Source organism: Myxocyprinus asiaticus, chromosome 6 (genome assembly GCF_019703515.2).
Source record: "Myxocyprinus asiaticus isolate MX2 ecotype Aquarium Trade chromosome 6, UBuf_Myxa_2, whole genome shotgun sequence".
Lineage (NCBI taxonomy): Eukaryota > Metazoa > Chordata > Actinopteri > Cypriniformes > Catostomidae > Myxocyprinus > Myxocyprinus asiaticus.
Genome location: NC_059349.1, coordinates 53,479,307 through 53,501,001, shown reverse-complemented (window position 1 = coordinate 53,501,001; position 21,695 = coordinate 53,479,307). Strand labels below are relative to the sequence as shown.

General features: G+C 38.9%; 1 protein-coding gene across 2 annotated transcripts in view; it reads left to right on the top strand.

The window, feature by feature from the left end:
- Positions 1–21,695, top strand: part of pip5k1cb (phosphatidylinositol-4-phosphate 5-kinase, type I, gamma b) — an 82,619-nt gene that overhangs the window by 748 nt on the left and 60,176 nt on the right. The gene's annotated exons all lie outside the window — the stretch shown is intronic.

The window sequence follows — 21,695 nt, the reverse complement described above, 5'->3', positions numbered from 1 at the left end:
AGCACCATATAAGTGTAGTAAACAAACAGTACCATAATATGTCAAAATACAATAGTATTGCCATCTGATACCATCACTGAATCATAGTTCTGCTTATAAAGTGGCTGCGCTTGATTTTAGCATGCTTTCTTCAACCAAATGCAGAATATCTCAAACACCTTCATTTGTCCCCAGTTTCTTCATGACAATAACATTCCAGCAGCTTTTTACCTATGTGCCTATTTGCACAGAAAATAAAGCCGTATTAATTTGCATCATCACTAAATTCAATTTTGGCTCATCTTTGCAAGCAAATGGATTTTGAGTGTTTGTTTATCTTTATCAAACATGTTCTGCGTGTTAATGGCACGTGATCTTGTGCTGTCGTGCAGTTAAAGCCATATTGCTGATGTCAGTGTAACAATGTCCTTCAAAATAAATTCAAAGTCAATGTGTGTAATAATAATATAACCCGCATCCCAACATGTCTTGTGTTGACAGCTGTTATTGTAGAATATCCTGTTGAGAATATGCATCAGGGGGGTTTCTCCCAGGTCCTGTGCTCTCCCCCAGGTCTCTTCTGTACTGTGTTGTGTAGCAGACGCTGTGTTTGGCTTATAATCCTGGGGGTTTTTTTGCCACAGTTTTAGCACATAAGAACATCTTCCCGTCTGTTGGGTTTGGAAGTCTCCTGAGCTTTGAAAGAGCAACATCTGAGCAATAAAATATGTTCAGATCTCTTCTGAAACTATAGAAGAGAAACATTTGACATATCTGGAGTCTTTTACTCACTGTAGGTCTCCACTGCTTTTTTGTTCGACTGTGGGTCATAGATCAGAGTGAGATTTGGACAAATAAATGCAGTCAAAGCTCCATCAGGAAGTCAAAGGAAGGAAATGGGCAATTTGGGGAGGAAGGACATCAAATGCATTTCTGTCCCTCATTCTTCATGACATCAGTTGGTTAGATTCTGGAAGTTGAATTGTAAATTGAGAAGATGAAAATGTTTTTGCATGATTGGTTTGATATGTGAAGTTTGGTTTCAAAAGAAGTTCTTGTTAACTGTGGGGCCTGTGTGCCTGCTCACACTGTTATTGAGTTTCAATAGGTAACCTGAACTGTGTGAGTCAGACCTCATTGCTGAGCGTGCAAGTCTCACGCAAATAGACATGCTTATACCTGAAATGCAGTGTTGCATACAAGAACACCTACATGCCGTAGAGTGATGCTTTAGAAAACATGGGAACCACTTTAACAACAATACTCTTTAAAGAGGCTTTAAAGTCAGCATGAAGTAAAAATTAATTCTGTTTACTTTCTTAGTTAATACATGTTCCTTATTAATGTGCTCAGAGTGCTACTTGAGTGCTAAAAATAATCTTTATTTAAAAGGTAACAACTTGTTCCATCTGTAAAATTAGTTTCCTTTTCAGCTCTTAACTTCGGAGCACTTCAGAGGACAGGGAGGGGATTTATTTTCAGAAATAGTTTTGCATTCCCTTGCAATAACTTTTACCTTTCCTCACAATACCTATTTCAACAAAGTTCCAATTAATAAATTAATAAAATTAATAAAATCGATTGCGATGGAACAAAACATATCGCAAAGGAACGCAAAAGGTATTGTGAAGGAATGCTAAACTGTTGCGAGGAAACGCTAAACTATTGCGAGGAAATGCAAAACTAATTCAAAGGAACGCAAAACTATTGCGAGACAAAGCAAACTTTTGAAGGGGACTGCAAAACTTTTGCGGGGTAATGCAGAACTATTGCAAGGAAATGCAAAACTTATCGCAATCGAACACAAAACTTCTTTTGAAGCAACGCAAAACTATTGCGAGGGACTACAAAACGTATTGTGAGGGGATGCAAAACTAATGCAAGGGAACGCTAAACTATTGCGAGGGAACACAAAACTAATGCGAGGGAACGCAAAACTAATGCGAGGGAATGGTAAACTAATGCGAGGGAATGGTAAACTAATGCGAGGGAATGCAAAACGAATGCGAGGGACTACAAAACGTATTATGAGGGGATGCAAAACTAATGCAAGGGAACGCTAAACTATTGCGAGGGAACGCAAAACTAATGCGAGGGGATGCAAAACTAATGCGAGGGGATGCAAAACTAATGTGAGGGAATGCTAAACTAATGCGAGGGGACGCAAAACTAATGTGAGGTGATGCTAAACTATTGCAAAGGAACGCTAAACTATTGCAAAGGAACACTAAACTAATGCAAGGGAATGCTAAACTATTGCAAGGGAACGCTAAATGAATGCAATGGAACAGTTTTGTGAGGGAACCCGAAACTGTAGCGAGGGAACGCAAAATGAATGCGAAGGAATGCAAAACTATTGAGAGGAAATTAATAGTGTATTGCAAAGGAAAGCAAAACAAATGTAAGAGAACGCGAAACTATTGTGAGGGAATGCAAAACCAACGCAAAGGGATGCAAAACTAATGTGAAGGAACGCAAAACTAATTCAAAGGAATGCAAAACTATTGCGAGAGAATTTTGCGGGAGAGCGCTAAACTTTTGCGGAGTAACGCAAAACTAATGCAAGGAAATGCAAAACTTATTGCAAAGGAACGCAAAACTTATTTTGAAGCAATGCAAAATTATTGCGAGGGAACACAAAACTAATGTGAAGGAATGCTAAACTATTACGAGGGAACGCTAAACTATCGCGAGGGAACGCAAAACTAATGCGAGGGAATGCTAAACTAATACGAAGGAACGCAAAACTATTGCTAGGGAACGCAAAACTAATGCGTGGGAAGGCTAAACTATTGCGAGGGAATGCTAAACTATTGCGAGAGAACGCTAAACTAATGCGAGGGGATGCTAAACTAATGCGAGGGGATGCTAAACTATTGCGAGGGGATGCTAAACTATTGCGAGGGGACGCAAAATTAATGTGAGGGAATGCTAAACTAATGCGAGGGGATGCAAAACTAATGCAAGGGAATGCTAAACTAATGCGAGGGGACGCAAAACTAATGCGAGGGGACACTAAACTATTGCGAAGGAACGGTAAACTATTGCGAACGAACGCAAAATGAATGCGAAGGAACGCAAAACTGTTGCGAGGAAATGAATAGTGTATTGCAAAGGAAAGCAAAACAAATGTAAGAGAATGCGAAACTATTGCGAGGGAACGCAAAACCAATGCGAGGGAATGCTAAACTAATGCGAAGGAACGCTAAACTATTGCGAAGGAACACTAAACTAATGCGAGGGAACGCTAAACTAACGCGAGGGAATGTATTGCAAGGGAACGCTAAATGAATGCAAGGGAACAGTTTTGTGAGGGAACCTGAAACTATTGCGAGGGAACGCAAAATGAATGCGAAGGAACGCAAAACTATTGCGAGGAAATGAATAGTTATTGCAAAGGAAAGCAAAGCAAATGTAAGAGAACGCGAAACTATTGCGAGGGAACGCAAAACTAATGCAAAGGGACGCAAAACTAATGTGAAGGAACGCAAAACTAATTCAAAGGAATGCAAAACTATTGCGAGAGAATTTTGCGGGGGAGCACTAAACTTTTGCGGAGTAACGCAAAACTAATGCAAGGAAATGCAAAACTTATTGCAAAGGAACACAAAACTAATGCGAAGGAATGCTAAACTATTACGAGGGAACGCTAAACTATCGCGAGGGAACGCTAAACTATCGCGAGGGAACGCTAAACTATCACGAGGGAACGCAAAACTAATGCGAGGGAACGCAAAACTAATGCGAAGGAACGCTAAACTATTGCGAAGGAACGCTAAACTAATGCGAAGGAATGCTAAACTATTACGAGGGAACACTAAACTATTATGAGGGAACGCTAAACTATCGCGAGGGAACACAAAACTAATGCAAAGGGACGCAAAACTAATGTGAAGGAACGCAAAACTAATTCAAAGGAATGCAAAACTATTGCGAGAGAATTTTGCGGGGGAGCACTAAACTTTTGCGGAGTAACGCAAAACTAATGCGAAGGAATGCTAAACTATCGCGAGGGAACGCTAAACTATCGCGAGGGAACGCAAAACTAATGCGAGGGAATGCAAAACTAATGCGAAGGAAAGCTAAACTATTGCGAAGGAACACTAAACTAATGCGAAGGAATGCTAAACTATTACGAGGGAACACTAAACTATTACGAGGGAATGCTAAACTATCGCGAGGGAACGCTAAACTATCGCGAGGGAACGCTAAACTATCGCGAGGGAACGCAAAACTAATGCGAGGGAACGCAAAATTAATGCAAGGAAATGCAAAACTTATTGCAAAGGAACGCAAAACTTATTTTGAAGCAATGCAAAATTATTGCGAGGGAACACAAAACTAATGTGAAGGAATGCTAAACTATTACGAGGGAACGCTAAACTATCGCGAGGGAACGCAAAACTAATGCGAGGGAATGCTAAACTAATGCGAAGGAACGCAAAACTATTGCTAGGGAACGCAAAACTAATGCGTGGGAAGGCTAAACTATTGCGAGGGAATGCTAAACTATTGCGAGAGAACGCTAAACTAATGTGAGAGGATGCAAAACTAATGCGAGGGGATGCAAAACTAATGCGAGGGAATGCTAAACTATTGCGAGGGGACGCAAAATTAATGTGAGGGAATGCTAAACTAATGCGAGGGGACAGTAAACTATTGCGAAGGAACGCTAAACTATTGCGAAGGAACGCAAAACTATTGCGAGGAAATGAATAGTGTATTGCAAAGGAAAGCAAAACAAATGTAAGAGAACGCGAAACTATTGTGAGGGAATGCAAAACCAATGCAAAGGGACGCAAAACTAATGTGAAGGAACGCAAAACTAATGCAAGGAAATGCAAAACTTATTGCAAAGGAACACAAAACCAATGTGAAGGAATGCTAAACTATTACGAGGGAACGCTAAACTATTACGAGGGAACGCTAAACTATCGCGAGGGAACGCAAAACTAATGCGAGGGAATGCTAAACTAATGCAAAGGAACGCTAAACTATTGCGAAGGAACACTAAACTAATGCGAGGGAACGCTAAACTAATGCGAGGGAATGTATTGCAAGGGAGCGCTAAATGAATGCAAGGGAACAGTTTTGTGAGGGAACCCGAAACTGTTGCGAGGGAACGCAAAATAAATGCGAAGGAACGCAAAACTATTGCGAGGAAATGAATAGTGTATTGCAAAGGAAAGCAAAACAAATGTAAGAGAACGCGAAACTATTGTGAGGGAACGCAAAACCAATGCAAAGGGACACAAAACTAATGTGAAGGAACGCAAAACTAATTCAAAGGAATGCAAAACTATTGCGAGAGAATTTTGCGGGGGAGCGCTAAACTTTTGCGGAGTAACGCAAAACTAATGCAAGGAAATGCAAAACTTATTGCAAAGGAACACAAAACTAATGAGAAGGAATGCTAAACTATTACGAGGGAACGCTAAACTATCACGAGGGAACGCAAAACTAATGCGAGGGAACGCTAAACTAATGTGAAGGAACGCAAAACTATTGCTAAGGAATGCAAAACGAATGCGTGGGAATGCTAAACTATTGCGAGAGAACGCTAAACTAATGTGAGGGGATGCAAAACTAATGCGAGGGAATGCAAAACTATTTCAAAAGAATGCGAAACTATTGCGAGGTAATGCAAAGCGTATTGCAAAGGAAAGCAAAACTATTGTGAGGGAATGCAAAACTATTGCTAGGTAATGCAAAAGTTTTTGCGAGAGAACGCAAAATGTATTTAAAGGGAATGCAAATACAAATGTGAGGGAACGCAAAAGTTATTGCGAGAGAACGCAAGACTATTGAGAAGGAATGCAAAATGGATTAAGGCCTTTGCACACCAGAGGCGACACGATAATGCGAAACGAATCACCAGTGAATGGCCCTTTCACATTAAAAGCAAGACAAATTATCGCCATTAACACCTTTACAATAGGTGGTGCTAATCGACAAGCAATTTTACCCCGATAGGGTAGATGGCACTCATAATGTCTGTTAAAACAAATGTTGTCATTTGGAACAGTGATTGTATATTATTTCCATTTATATTCACCTATACGTTTGCTCAAAACTCTGAATGTTACAAATTAAACATGACAACATCTAAACAAAAAAACCCATCTCTAGTCTGACCCGATCGCAAACTTTCGTACAAGGAACGTGCTTTCCTACTTGACCTTTGTCGGACAACGCTGAACAAATCAAAGTGGAGGGGAAGAGTTTTGATCTAGAATAAAGCTGCTGCGGAGTAAGTCTGTGCACGCTGAGGCAGCAAATGCGCTAATGATGCGCTTCTGTCTGCTGCGGTGGGTTTTGGAGAAGGTCACATGATAAAGTGATTGTGTCCGGGCTAACATAATGCAACTCCTACACACCGACAGCAGCTCTCTGGCTGCGCTCTGTGTGGGTGTAATGAGACATAATTAAGTGCTAACCTTGCTGAACTAATGTTCTCTGTTTGTAAACAAACTCAACACATTTTTTGCTCTAGTACGGTTGCGTTGCTGTGCTATAAGTCGGCATGTATCTGGTGAGAAATTCAATATTCTTTTCAAAGAAGTCTAAACTTAAAGTAAACAGAAAATGTAGTATTTTTGTGCACCTTTTTTATTTCAATGAAATGTAATCTTTCTTTACAAATTAACTTCAAAAAATGTCTCAATGTCCAAGATACCAAAGCCTGCAATCAAAAGCCAGAGATCTCAATATCTCAATATCCTCCCAAGAGCAAATGATCTGAGCTATGCTGTCCACATTCACTTTAAAGATCTATACTCTTACTCTACAGTATGTCAACAATTGACTCATTTGTGTCTATTTTTATTTGTACTAAGACGTTTTAGGAGAAACATCTGAGACAAAGTTGATATGTACAATGAACTCCATTAAGTCTCCTGAGCTCAGAAAGAGCAATCTTTCTTGCTGGATTCTGGAAGAACATTTTGTGTCATGTTTGTTGTCCTGCAGTGGAGTTGCCGCAGTAAATTTATTTGTAATCAGCTTATCTGATTTTCTGCTCTTAAACATCTGGCTAAACATCTCTCCTCGACTTCACAGCCATTTCAGTTATGTAAGTCTTATGAAAGCAGCATTCAAGACTGCAGCCTGTGGCATCCGCATGCAAACGCCTCGCGCTCCGTCACAGTTGATGTGCCAGACGCTACATGACAGCACTCAAAGATGGCTGCATTTGTTTTTATCCTTTTGAAGTCAAAAGAGTATGCTGAGACAAAATGGCTTTGATTAGAGATGACAAACCATCTTTAATTCATCTTACAAGCAGGCTGTATTTATAACTAACCTATTCTGACAGAGAAATATAATGTGAAATGGAAATATTAATCCTCCTATGGTATTGAAAAAGGGCATCTCCCTTTGGTATTTTCAGTTATTTTTGACCGGAAGGGTCAGATGTGTAACCTTTTTTTTATTTTTTTTATGATGATAATGATACCATATCTTCTTCCCTGAAGAACAATAAAATTATGCATTTCTTTTGGGATTTTATGCTATTTTTTATCTTATTTACATGTAAATTTCTACATTTGACCATTCATTTGCATATATAAATAAGCAAATAAAAAAAAAGAATATAATAAAATATGAGAATGTGACATAAATTGGAGGCAGAATGATGACATCTTGTGAACAAAATATAAATAACATGACTTGAAAATCATGTCATGCCAGTAACAGCCAGTAGATGACTGTAGACACATACTGTGTTGTCTGATGGCTTGTTGTAACCTGAATTTATATTTTATCACAAGATATGCATTTGGATATTTATTTAGACATTATCAAACTATTATTTGTCAAAGTTTAGCAGTTTAAAATGGATTTGAAGTGTCAGTTTTTGCAGTTTATGTAATTATACTTGCAATCAAACCTGACCATGGTGTTACAAAGAGAAGACACAGAATAATCATTTTTCTGCCAATAATTTATTTAAAAAATAAAATGTAATAACTCAAAGTAAATGCATAAAAATGTCAAGAAAATGAATATCAAGAAACAGAAATGAACTGCAAAATTCTGACAATTAAATTAGGGTATAAAACAGAAGAATCGGTGTAAACATTTTGCTATTTCAAGCTTTCTATATTAAAAATGTATTTTGTAAATGTGTGTGTGTGTGTGTGTCAGATTGCTGTCATCAGCTAAAAGATGGCTGTAGAGCACCACTTATTGATACACTGGTTCTATCTGTGTGTGTGTGTGTGTGTTTTCTACATTGTGAGTGTGTTATCATCTCACCCCTTCATTTCTGAGCATGTGTGTTTAGCATTATGACTGATTTATTATTTTTATTTTTTTTTGACAAATGTAAAAAAAAAAAAAAAAAAAGGCTCTGTGTTATAGTCTCACCAGTTCCTTTGTGTGTGTGTAAGTGTGTTTGTGTGTGAGTGGGTGTGTATGTTTTGCACTGAGGATGTTTTTGGTCTTTCCCATTCCTTTTCAATGGTCACTCAATTTTGACTGTGAATACAAAAGGTGTCACTTTTTTTTTAATGACACTTAGACTTATTGAATCAAGCCCAGTTTTTTTGGTATGTTCAGATGGCAAATGGAGGAATAGTCATCAAGTCTTGTTCTGCTCAGATAAAAGAAACCGTTTTTATGAAATGATGAACGAATACCGTAGGAGGGTTAAAAGGAACACAAAAAAAAATGGGAAAACGCAGGTTGTCTGATTTACTAAATCATATAATTTTTGATCTACACAACAAAACTGTGTTTCGCTTCTAAATTTGATTTTGTTGCTTTTGATTAATGCATTAGTCCCTCCCAAGGAGAAGACACTGCAGAGACCACACCCCACCCAGAAAGGGGGGGGTATTTTGAGTGGAAATACGTCACATGGTCTGTCATGTGGAGAAGTCCCATGGTAGGTCCTACCCTACGGAGGAGGAGTTTCTACAAAAATGGTGACTGGGGCAGAGGGGCCTCTGCCCAAGGAAGACGCAGTTTACCAACAGGGAAACGAATTAGTGGAAGATATACATCGCATGGGGTTACCTACGGGGAACCACCACATACGGAGCACCTACCACAGTACAGGGCTTAGTTAGCACATGTACTGAGCTGGCAGCGAGTTTCTCTGCGAACTCGTCTGCCACAGGGCTCGGAGGAAATCATCCAGGGAACACAGTTTGTGAACACTACTGGGAGTCAACAGCACACGTCTTCAGCTCAGGGGAGGTGAAAGGCGCTATGCGCAAGCGATACACCCGGCCAGCTGTCCCGGACTTACCTGCTTGTGCGTGCCACTACACGGGACGAAACCGGTTCCACCTGGAGATTGTAGAACCTTGCAAACGTGTTGGGTGTTGCCCAGGCCTATTGGGGCAGATGAGCGTGCTGGGGAATGGGAGGTCCGCGTGGGGATACCCGGCGGAGACAATCCTATTGGGGTCCCCAAATTGCCCCCAGTACTAGCCGCGTTTGCCTCATACCCGTAGGTACAAGGACCGGGGTGGATTGCTTTCTTATGAAAGCTAGCCACGACCGCAACGTTGCCATGGTCATGTTCTCGCAGTGAGAACATGAACCATTCACAAATGCTGCCTCCGTGTGGGTCGCACCCAGACACGAAAGACAGCGATCATGACCATCCAAAGTTGAGAGATAACGACCGCAACCAGGAATAACACACAATCAGAAAGGCATCTTTAAAAAGATGCGTCTTTAAAAAGACGTTCCGTGTGTGCGCTCTTTTAGAGAAATATATACTCTTTTAGAGGGAAAAAGCTCTTTCAGAAAATATACTCTCTAGTTTTTCTACCGAAGCGCCCAGGGGCGTTCTCTGCAGTGCACCAGTGCAGAGGAGGGAGAAGCCGCTGAAATGCGCCGTCAGATCCAGCAGAGGTGAATGAACAGTAGTATTCAGCTCAATGAGCATGACTGTTCGGCTCCGAAGAGAAAATCTGAATGAGTGGTTGCATACCAGCTCCTTTTATACCCGTATGTCTGGGGGAGTGGCATGCAAATACCACTCGCCAATTTTCATTGGCCTTTTATCAAAGACCAGAGGTGTCTCGGGCTCCCAAGAGTGACCCCTAGTGTCACTACATCGACACCAACGTCGAGTGAGTGACAGACAGGGAACCAGAGCTCCTGAAATAATAGTATATAATGAATATACTGAAGTATTAGACACTTTTTAGAAGTTATGCTGATGTGTATTCATCACATTTAGACAGTTTAGGATATTGTGTTTTGTGTAACGCATTCTTAAGGAAACAGCGTATTCACAACGCAAGTAAATATACATATTTTTTTAATAAAGACAAATACAAAGCATACATGCACCAATCATCAAAAAATGTAAAGATACATTTTTTTATATATAACATAATAATAATAAGCTGTCATTTTTAATAATCATACATTTTTAACCTATTCCATATATTAACATTCATTCATTCATAAAAAAAAAAAAAAAAAGTTAAGTATCACATCCTCATATAAATATGAAGTAAAGCATCACCACCAATTTATTTAAATAATTAATTTAAAAAATCAAGAAAATAATCTTCTATCCATGTTAAAGTATAAATATATTAAGTTAAATAAATAAAAAGAAAGTGCATTTTTAATATCTTGCAATATGTTATTGCAAGAGTATGTTTTAATTAAAACCGTTTGATTATTGTCATGATGCGTCTTTTTTTGTCTCGTCTTTGTTGTTGTTGACAAAATCAAAAAACCCTTCGTCAACAAACACTTTAGTCAGGTAATTTTTTGACATGATTAACACTGATTATAGGTTATTGATGCTTTCGACCTGTCACTAATTTTGTGCATTCTCATTGTATTGTAGTTTCAGCGAATTATTGAGGCTTAATTCCATTTTAATGCCATGTTGTTCATAACAGTTGTCTGTTGAGGGCGCTATTTTGCTGCTGTTGTTTTTAACAACAGTTTCTGCACGATGTCGGTCTCAATAAAGCTCATTTGGTATCTTTGGGGTGCAGGGTTTTGGAAAGAGGGGGCGTGGCTAATTCAGGGGCTCTGTCTCGTGGAAGTAGAACGGCTAAAATCGCTTACAGCAACTTTATTAACCAAACACTCAAACTTGTAAATCTGTAAATAGAAAATTGTCCATTTTCTTTTCAGCCTATGTCATGTTAATAATTGTGAAAATTGTTCAGCATATGCAGAAAATATTTATACATTTCATTGTTTGATTTTAACGACATTTTTGTTTACTTTTGTACGATAATCAAGTTTGGTGCTATGTAGGGTCTCCACTTGATGTCCAAAATAAAAACTCTTAGTCCTGAAGCAAAACCAGTTTAGAACCAGTGGTTTTGCCAAAAATGGAGCCATATTTAAGTAACTTAGGAACTGCTGAAAAAATCACAAAATAAATTGAGCCCAAAATGTACTTTTTTTCTTATTGTTCTTATTTGACATTATTTATCTCTGGATATCAATTAGGTGGCTCCAAAAAACTGCTTTTATTTTGTTCCCAATCAGGTCAACTGTATCTGAGAAGATATTTGTGTTGATACGACAAAGCAATCAAAAGTTTTAGCATTACAAAAATTATTTATCATAGTGTCCAAAAACGTCTCCAAGTGTCCAAAAGCCTCTCCAAACAAATAAAACATAATTGTACATAAGAACTAATTACATATGCAAACACAACTAGTGCTGTCAGTTGATTAAATTTTGTAATCACGATTAATCGCATTATTTTTTGGAGTTAATTGCGATTAATCGCAGATTTTAAAAGTGCTGAAATTTGACACTATATATATACTACTTGTCAAAATATATTTATTGCAATCTTAGGAAAGAAAACAAAACAATATGTAGCATTATAGTGCTTTATTATAATTTTCCAAACAAAGACTTTCACAGTATAAAGACAGAAATGCACTAAAGTAGCACCAATTAAAGTAACATTAAACGTTTCCCAAAGTCTAAGTGGGAGTTTGACTAATTGAAAGAAATAGTCCCCACATAGGTTGCATATTCATTGCAATGGGCATTAAATCTCTTAAACTCTCAACCTCCACAATATTAATCTGCCGGTAGACTGTGGCCATCCGCTTTGTTACAGCAATCATGATGCTGCGTTCATGATTCGCGTCAAAGCGGCAACGCCAGCATCGTGCGCCGCTTTGAACTCACCATGAAAAGTGCTTGCAAACAAAAACATTTCATTCTGATTTTTGGTGATAGTTAAGATTTGACAAGCTTCTGTGGTAATTAAAACGTGCCTTACATAGGCTGAAAAATATTTTATTTCTATCACAAGTCCCATCTTGGCTTGTTTTGTACATTAAATAGCGCTTTTTACATCATTTTATCACTGACACGGAAGCGATGTCAGAGATTATTTTATTTACTGAGATAACAACCTCCTCTAACACAGGAGAGTGCGTAACGGTCAACTAGCATGTTAAGACAGTTCCGCCCATAGAATGTCCATGGGACCGCCGCGTTATGCTATTTTATGCTTAATTTTTAGGCTCATCTTGGTAGAAGGGCTCTGCGCTGTAGCTTGTGCATCAGTGTAATGACTCCAGGCGGACACATTACAAAGGTTCCGCCCTTCACACCAGTGTTTATGTTGTATTAACGGTAAATGCGTTAATCGCAATAAAAAAAATAATGCGTTAAACTTTTTAAATTAATCGCATGCGTTAACATATTAATTCTTACAGCTCTAAACACAACGAGTAAAGGTTTGCATAGCATGCAGACATGATTTTAGTAATGAGATTTCACAGAATGAGTTTCATTCTGTGCCATTTGAGTCATCATTGTCATATACTTGGTGCCATCTCCTGGTGGCCATATGTAACATTGTGCTTTTGTGTGGATTATCTAATGATCTATGCATCCAGTCTCCTGAAGTCCATCAACAAGACCAAGGAGCTTGTGGTGGACTTCAGGAGACTGGACAAAGAACACAGCCCCATAACTATCGACAGAGCACTGGTGGAGAGGGTCAGCAATCAGCAGCTTCAAATTCCTCGGTGTTCACCTCTCTGACGACTTCACATGGTCCGTCCACACAGAGGCCGTAATGAAGAAGGCGCATCAGCAGCTCTTCTTCATGAGACGACTGAGGAACTTTGGGATGAGTCACAACATCCTCAGATCGTTTTACACGTGCACTGTGGAGAGCATTCTGACTGGCTGCATCACCGCTTGGTATGGGTCTCAACCACAAAGCACTGCAGAGGGTATTACGAACATCCCAGCATATCATTGGAGATGAGCTTCCCTCCCTCCAGGACATCTATACCAGGCGATGTGTAAGGAAAGCACGGAGGATCATCAGAGACTCCAGCCATTCAAGCCATGGACTGCTCTCACTGCTACCATCTGGCAGACGTTACCACAGCATCAGAGCCTGCACCAGCAGGCTGCGGGACAGCTTTTCCCCTCAGGCCATCAGACTGCTGAACTGTTAACAACCCCATACCCTAGGACATTAACACTAATTTCACTGGATTTCACTGGACTCAATATGTGTATATATATACTGTGTGTATATATATATATATATATATATATATATATATATATATATATATATATATATATATTCTGTATATATATATATATATATATATATATATATATATATATCACATCTATCATTATTAAACTCTACACCTTCACGCACATCTGAGAATTAATGGCAACACAATAGTATATTCCACACATCACTGCATGTTATATATACTATGTATATTGTGCTTAATTCACTTCAGCGCAATTGCCTCTGCAAACTGTGTAAACATCTGTGTATTGTTTTTCTGTATGGTGTTATATTGTCATTCTGCATATTGTTATTCTGTACACTGTTATTTTGTTATTCTGCACATTGTTATATTGTTATTCTGAACATTGTTATTCTGAGTGAACTTATTGTATTTACATGTATAGCTGCAATGTCTGGATCACGCACATACGTTTTTCACACATCATTTCACTTGTGTAATGGCGTTGTGACAATAAAAAGTGAGCTGATCTGATTTACATTGTGTGTGCGCTCATTTGAAAGATAATCACCTCCTCTGAGTAATGGCATGTGAAATTTTATATTTCGTTTATTTTTCGTGAAGTTATAAGCAAAAATGCGGCATATAAGCAACACCAACATAATTGTCAAACACATATACTTAGCTATTACTCGCTATATTTTTGTCAAGTGAGCTGGTTGCATTCTACTCTTTGAGAGCTTTCCAACAACATATGACACATGGCTATTTGATCAGTTTTTACTAATTGCAATAATATGTACAATGCAATTTTATTAAAATAAATTATCAAAACAGAACACTTATGATTTGTCTGCAAATTTCCAAGCACTTGTTCAGTTTTGGTCATAATGCCAGCATGCATTGGAAAGTTGAGCTTCTACGTTTTCAAACGATACCTATTTTGTGTTGGTCAAGACTGTAGTTTTTGTATTAAATGGATGGGGCCCATCCGAACTTAAAGGGTTAAACCAATTTAGATGCATCAGTCTCTTAGTAAGTGGTGTTTGCTAAAGCAAACCTCCATATTTCTCTTACCACTACTTAGGGTACTTAGGGTTTTCTACATTTTATGTAGTTTTTTTATTGCTTTTTTTCCGCAGTGACATTAACATTGTAAGTCAGAACAGGGATGTCATTTGTTTGCTGAATATGCCATGCATGCTTCCATAATGATACTGCATTGACACATGAGCTGGTCGCAGTGGACACCATGGCAACAAGGACCACATAGCTCAAGTTTCACTCTAATACAATCAAAGACATCTCACATGAAAATGAACAAGTCGATATTATAGTCATTATTGAAACAAATTAATATAGACTCACTTTAAGTCAAATATACTTGCTCTTACACAGCTTATGAGACTTAATTTATGCCTCATTGAAGTATCAACTTTGCCTTAGAGGTTTCTGCTAAATTACTTTGGAGAACTAGATTAGAAAAAAATGAGTTGGCGTTGTGTGTGTAATTGTTGTCAGTTCTTAGAGTAACTGGTGTTATCAAAGAGTACAAATGGCTGAAGATGCACAGATTGAATATGCCGTCACCATGGTTACGTTAGCAGTAATGGAGCGGCTGTGTTTTTTGTATTCATTGTGTGCTAGAAGGCTGGCAGGTCTGTTGTTAAGGATGAGTAGAAAGAAAGAGTTTGGATTAGTACAGTGATGCGTGAAATGGGGTTTCTGTCGTTCAGACATTGAGTGCCGGCACACTGGCCTGATTGAAAATATAATTTCTCAGATTGCACATTTTCAAAAGGTCACATCAAACCGAGCAGCTAAGCTGCAATGTGCCAGTTTTCATGAGACAGGACAACAGGTACCTGCGAGAACACGGGTATTATCCTATCACGTGCAGATGGTGAAAATGTGTCTCGTCATAGCTTTTTTAAAAATAGGAATAAACAACATGTCTTGATATATATACAGTGGAAAGAAAAAGTATACAAACTCTTTAGAATTACCTGCATTTATTTATAAATTTGTCTTAAAGTCTGGGTTGATCTTCATCTAAGTTACAATAATGAACAAACAAAATCTGTTTAAACTAATAACACACAAGTTATTATACTGTTCTTGTGCATATTGAATACATCATTCAAAAATTCACAGTGTAGGTTGGAAAAAGTATGTCAACCCCTAGTCTAATGACGTCAACAAAAGCTAATTATAGTCAGGAGTTGGCAAACCTGGCATCCAATTAATGAAATGAGATTGGAGGTGTGGGTTAGAGCTACTTTGACTTATAAAAAGCACTCAAACATTTTGAGTTTGCTATTCACAAGAAGCATCTGCTGATGTGGATCATGCTTCGCAAAAAAAGATCTCAGAATCTTAGATATTCATCTGTCCACAATTAGACAAATTTTCTATAACCAGAAACGATTTATTACTGTGGCTACTCTCCCTAGAAGTGGCCGTCCAGCCAAGATGACTCAAAGGGAACACCGCAGAATGCTCAATGTGGTAAAAAAGAACCCTAGAGTGACAGATAAAGACTTGAAGGAATCATTGGAACCAGTTAACATCTCTGTTCATGAGTCTACTATACAGAAAACATTAAACAGGTATGGTGTTCATGGCAGGACACCATGAAGGAAGTCGCTGCTTTCAAATAAAAACATTGCTGCAAACCTGAAGTTTGCCAAAGACCACCTTGACACTCCACAACACTACTGGGAAAATGTTTTGTGGACTGATGAAACTAAGTTTGAAGTTTTGGAAGAACACGCAGCACTATGTATGGCATAAAAAGGGCACCACATACCAACATGAAAACATCATCCCAACGGTGAAGTACAGTGGAGAGAGCGTCATGATCTGGGGCTGCTTTGCTGCTTCGGGGCCTGGACCACTTGCCATCATAGAGGAAAAAATGAATTCCCAAGTTTATCAAGATATCCTACAGGATAATGTCAGGGTGTCTGTGTACCAGCTGAAGTTGGGTGATGCAGCAGGACAATGACCCTAAACATCAAAGTAAATCCACTACAGAATGGATTCAAAAAAAGAAAATCCTCCTTCTGGAGTGTCCCAGTCAGAGCCCAGACCTTAACCCAATAGAGATGATGTGGAATGACCTCAAAAGAGCCGTTCACACCAGAGACATCCTAAGAATATGTCTGAGCTGAAGCAGCTCTGTAAGGAAGAATGGTCCAAAATTCCTTCTGAACATTGTACAGGTCTAATCTGCAGTTACCGGAAATGCTTGGTTGAGGTTATTGCTGCCAAAAGAAGGATCAGTTATTAACTCCAAGGGTTCACTTCACATATTTTCAAGCAAAGGGAAGCTACTCATAACTTAAAGTAGGTGAACTACAGTCAAGGAGATATAGCGTGTGTGGAGGCTTCACGCCATCCACTGCGGCATCCATGCACAACTCACCCTGCGCCACATTATAGTGATCACAAGGAGGTTACCCCGTGTGACTCTACCCTCCCTAGCAACTGGGCCAATTTGGTTGCTTAGGAGACCCAGCTGGAGTCACTCAGCACGCCCTGGGATTTGAACTAGCAAACTCCAGGGGTGATAGCCAGTGTCTTTACCACTTTACCACTGTCTTTCCAACTTCTGTTGTAAGTGCCTCACTGTAGCCTCGATTTTTATTTAATTTGTTTTAAAGTGCATTTTATTTTTGTTGTAATCAATATTATGCCACAAATGCTGTCTTATATATATGATTAAATATTATCAAGACCACATCTAAATACGTTTTTGGTTGAAAACGCTTTGTTTTGTTACGTTTAGGTTCTCGGTTCTATGTCTCAAAACCAGTGGTGGGCCATGCATTTAAAGTCTAGGCTTTCAGTGTGATTCATGCCATTAAGAAAACACAGTTTCACAATGAATAAGACGCTATGCCTTTGGGCATCATACATTATGTCGCAGCTAACTAATAATACCAGCTGATATTTTAAAAACACGTCCACGCACGAAAGCCAGAACTTGAAACGACACTTAATGCTCAAGCAAGCCTAATTTTAACTGCAACATGACTGTTTTGTGAAATGAACAGACATTCAAAAATCATAATTTTTCATATGAATCTACCAAGGAGGTCTATAATACCTGGAAAAATCTATCTAATAATATTTGCGATCTAAATGTTGCTTGCAATAAATTTCGTTTCGTCATGGTACACGGTTATGCTGCGTTCCATTCAAGTTGGATGTGGGATATTCCTACTTGATATCTCCAACCATAAATGCATTCCATTCCCTGATATTTGGAACTGCAACGCTCCCGTTAGCTTAGCAGGGGTTTGACTCTCATTAGAGATGTCTCCTAGCAACCCATCTGATAAACAATGCTGCAGCGCTATCGTTTGTGCTTCAGTTGTACGATTATCAAAAGAGATTATAATGTTTTATACACCTGTTTCTGCAGGCGTTTGTTAAACAAGCTTTAATATCATGTCATGTGGAAACAAACTCATTTATCGATATTACTTAATAAAGTGAATGTTTATCACTTACTTTGTGTATCTCCCTTAGTGTCGACATGTTTGTGTGACATCATGCCCCTGCATCTCGGCGAAATCGGAGTTGAGAATTTCTGCACGAGCCTACAAGTTGTAATTCTGACTTCAAGATGCATTCCATTGCACTTTTCCTAGTAGGAAGTTGTAAATTCCGACTTTCCGAGTTGAATGGAACGCAGCACTACTTTTCAAAACTTGATCCAACACTGAATGCTCAAGCAGCTAATTTACACTTAGAAAACTCCTGATGTTGCTATAACAATGCAAAAAGCACTTACCAATTTACTTGAAGTGAAAATCAGTCCTCCTTTCCTGTTTAATAAATTAAGCAATCACACGGTCATGCAGAACACCTCGTGTTTTTAAATCCATAAGGATCTCTTTCTCAGTGGCGATAGCGGCAGTGATGACGATCTCACGCTCTTGGCTTTCAAAATTACGTACATCACTTAAAGCGTGATTGCGTCACTCAAGGCCAGCTAGAAGGCCTCGACCGGGACATATCCTAAAGATCACACCCACCAAGAACAAATAAATCAATCTGATTGGCTGACGAATCTGACTCACGCGCTGCTTCAGGCTTCGGGCATGTGATTTGTGAAACAGTTGTCACGCTTCACTTGTAAGCATCAAGGAATAAATTCTGACTGGATAAACTTTTCGTTTTTCTCTGTTTGTTTGTGGATTAATTAAGAGTGGAAAGTGATTAAAAATACATAGGCAAAAATATTTATTTATTTGGCATGTTACACCAGCAGAGAAGGCTTTGCTGGCCCTGAGAATTCGCCACTGCTCAAAACATGCATTAATCTCTCCAGACACGCAGGGTGAAAGCATGACAGTGTATGTTTTGATATTGTAAACACTCGTTGCATAAGCACAGGAGCTGCTGAAGGCAGGAGCTTTATTTAGCATCTCTTCAGCCGTAAGTCGTTAAACAGCGGATCAGCATCTCATCACTGACATAAGAACATAAACAGAGACAGTGATATGGACGATCCCTGAGAATTCCCGGATACATTTTAGACCCGAAAACCTTTACGGGTGATTCTGAAGACTTTGCAATGTAGATGATTTTTGAATTTTAACATTTTTGAGTGAACTACCCCTTTAAATCAATGAAACAACCTGTACGGTTTCTTAACAGCTTCATTCAGTGGTTGTTGAACGCAGCTCAGAAGTCAAAACGGATTGATTTCACACCGAAACGGGAGAATTCTGTGATTTAAATGTTTTATTTGTCTCGTCTAGACTTGTTGTGGTTTAAAGGGCTCTTGATTTACAGAGAGGGCACGCTCGGATCAGGACACATTCATTTCAGGACGCTCTGGGTTTAACGGCACATACTGTCTGTACTTTCATCTCTCAACTCTCAGGTTTTAATGTTTTCATGGAACGGGTGGGTTTACCCTGGTTAAGCTTGTGTGAGTGCTTACTCAGCTTGATTAAGGTTGATGAATAATCTCTCAGCCTCAACATTAGTGAACCGATGTGAACGGGAAGATTTCAAAGCTCTAATGTAAACTTCACACGTGTTAGTTGTCCTGACGTGAACAAACAGACTGAAACACAGGCATCTAAAGTCTTGCAAACCTTGAACAACAGAGAATTGTAAAAGTGTTCTTCTGTGGAACACAAAAGGAGATCAGTCACCATTCAGTTTCATTGTATGGAAAAAAGATCATAAGTGAATGGTGACTGAAGATAATATTCCCATTGAAGAAAAAGTCAAATGGGTTTGGTATCGTTGAATTTGGAAAACATTTATGCTGAAGTATCAGATTGGTTTAGTGGCTCACGTTTAACAGTGTCTGTGTGTGTGTGTGTGTGTGTGTGTGTGTGTGTGTGTGTGTTTACATTGTCCTGACCCTAATCCTCACAGTACAGTCTGAAAGTAACTAGAGATTACCAGTGACTGACAGAACTTTCCAGTCTTGTTAATTTCCCATTTTAAAGAACCTCCAGACAACACATGATGCTTTATAGTGTTACACTTATTTTACCATGGTAAATATATGTGGATAGTTATTTGTATTTATTCATTATATTAACTATATCTGTCTGTCTGTCTCAAGTTCCCGGCTGTCTATCTATTTTTTTTCTGTCTGTCTGATATGTTTTCATGTCTGTCTGTCTGTCAACATCCCTGTCTGTCTTGTCTGTCTGTCTGTATATCTGTCTGTCTATCTGGTTTTTTTTCTTTCCGTCTGATATATTGTCCTCTCTGTCTGTTTGTTTGTCTGTCTGTCTGTCTATCAACTTTCCCATTTGTCTAATTATTTATTTCCTGTCTGTCTGATCTGTTTTCCTGTCTGTCTGTCGACTTCCCAGTCTGTCTTGTCTGTCTGCTTTGTCGTCTGTCTGTCTGTCTGTCTACTTTCCCAGCTGTCTGTCTATCTATATAATTTTTCTTTCTGTCTGTCTGGGTCTGTTAATTCTTGTGTTGTCTGTCAACTTTCTCATATGTCTGTCGTAAATTTTTTCTGTCTGTCTGCTTTCTCGTCTGTCTGTTTGTCTACTTTCCCAGCTGTCTGTCTATCTATATATTTTTTCTTTCTGTCTGTCTGGATCTATTTTCCTGTCTTCCTGTCTGTCTACTTTCTCGGATGTCTGTCGTAAATGTTTTCCGTCTGTCTGTCTATCTTTCTATCAACTTCTCCGGCTGTCTGTCTATCTATTTATTTTTTCTGTCTGTGTGTCAATTTCCCTGTCTGTCTTGTCTGTTTGTCTGTCTCTGTCTGTCTACTTTCCCAGCTGTCTGTCTGTCTTTTTTCTTTCTGTCTTATATATTTCCTGTCTGTCTGTTTGTTTGTCTGTCTGTCTATCTACTTTCCCGGCTGTCTGTCTATCTATATATTTTTTCTTTCTGTCTGTGTGTCAATTTCCCTGTCTGTCTTGTCTGTTTGTCTGTCTGTCTATCTGTCTGTCTACTTTCCCAGCTGTCTGTCTGTCTATGTTTTTTCTTTCTGTCTGATATATTGTCCTGTCTGTCTGTTTGTCTGTCTGTCTGTCTATCAACTTTCCCATCTGTCTGTCTATCTATCTATCTATTTATTTTTTTCTATCTGTCTGATCTGTTTTCCTGTCTGTCTGTCTACTTCCTTGTCTGTCTTGTCTGTCTGATTTCTCATCTGTCTGTCTGTCTACTTTCCCAGCTGTCTGTCTATCTATGTTTTTCTTTCTGTCTGATATATTGTCCTGTCTGTCTGTTTGTTTGTCTGTCTGTCTGTCAACTTTCCCATCTGTCTGTCTATCTATCTATCCATTTATTTTTTTCTGTCTGTCTGATCTGTTTTCCTGTCTGTCTGTCAACTTCCCTGTCTGTCTTGTCTGTCTGTCTATCTCTCTGTCTATCTGTCTGTCTACTTTCCCAGGTGTCTGGCTGTCTTTTTTCTTTCTGTCTGATATATTTCCTGTCTGTCTGTCTATCTACTTTCCCGGCTGTCTATCTATTTATTTTTTCTGTCTATCTGTCTGTCAACTTCCCTGTCTGTCTTGTCTGTCTGTCTGTCTATCTGTCTGTCTACTTTCCCAGCTGTCTGTCTATCTATGTTTTTTCTTTCTGTCTGTCTGTTTGTCTGTCTATCAACTTTCCCATCTGTCTGTCTATCTATCTATCTATTTATTTTTTTCTGTTTGTCTGATCTGTTTTCCTGTCTGTCTGTCAACTTCCCTCTCTGTCTTGTCTGTCTGCTTTCTCATCTGTCTGTCTATCTGTCTGTCT